Here is a 1,219-nt window from a genome sequence, read left to right as displayed (position 1 = left end):
CCAGCCTGGGTGGCAGAGTGAGACTCCGTCTCAAAAAAAAAAAAAGAAAGTACAGTCAGGTGTGGTGGTGCGTGCCTATAGTCCCAGCTACTCAGGAGGCGGAGGCAGGAGAACTGCTTGAACCCAGGAGGTGGAGGTTGCAGTGAACTCAGATTGCGCCATTGCACTCCAGCCTGGGCGACAGAGAGAGACTTCATCTCAAAACAAAACAAAACAAAACAAAACAAAACTAAACTAATGTCTGTTTTTTTTTAAGGCCTACTTCAATGCAAACAACAAATTTTTAAGCTCTGAAAACATGGCTTTTGAAAGGAAAAAATAAAGAAGATCTCTGCCACTGGGCTTGTGTTACCTGCTTAAAGGATCTGGTGGCTGAATGAAGGTCATTATGTCGTCAGAGAAATCCCTTACTTCCTGACACATGTAGCATCTATGTGGAACAATTAATTGCAACCCTACACCTGCCACACAAGGGATTTTTATGGTCTCCGAAACCCGTGTTGTTAAAATGAAGGGTCAACCTCCCTGCTGGTGAGTGGGAAATTCTTCACATACCTGCTTGGTGTGATTTGTTGGCCATTTTTCCATCTAGCAGGCAGCTGTGGGTAACGTTTAACCAGAAAAAGAGAGGCTAAATTATGCAAGACATTTATAACATAAAAAGAGGAGAAACTTCCCTCTGGTCACACTGGGGTAGGCAAGAGTACATGTGGGCTTCCTCTCATTTTACCAGCAAAACAGGTGCCAAACATCCCCCCGGGCTTCCGAGAGCCCCTGCTCTCAGCTTGCTGAGACCCTTGGAAACCGTTTGAAAGCTTCCAAACATCTGCTAACAGGAAGACAAAAGAGTGAGGTTTCTATTTTCTGGCTTCATCAGGATGATAGGAATGTTCTTGAGTCTACTGCAGCCCCTCACTGTGACCACATCAGCTGGGGCGGGGGTGCAGGGGTGGTGCTGGCAGGGGCCTCTTCCTACCACTGCGCTTGAGCCCACCTCTGACGGTCTCATTCCTAGCTATTTGTTTTTTTTTTTTAATTTTTTGTTTGTTTGTTTGTTTTTCCTAGCTATTTGTTATGTCTTTCCTCTTCAACCTACAATTGTTTCAAATCTGCCAGTTTATCTCTCCTTCCTTCCTCTTTTTCTTCTTTCTTTCTCTCTCTCTCCCTCTCTCTCTCCTTCCTTCCTTTCTTCTTTCTTTCTTTCTCTCTCTCTTTCTTT

This window comes from Cebus imitator, unplaced genomic scaffold (assembly GCF_001604975.1).
Source record: "Cebus imitator isolate Cc_AM_T3 unplaced genomic scaffold, Cebus_imitator-1.0 Scaffold572, whole genome shotgun sequence".
NCBI classification, from domain to species: domain Eukaryota; kingdom Metazoa; phylum Chordata; class Mammalia; order Primates; family Cebidae; genus Cebus; species Cebus imitator.
This window is presented reverse-complemented; position numbering follows the sequence as displayed.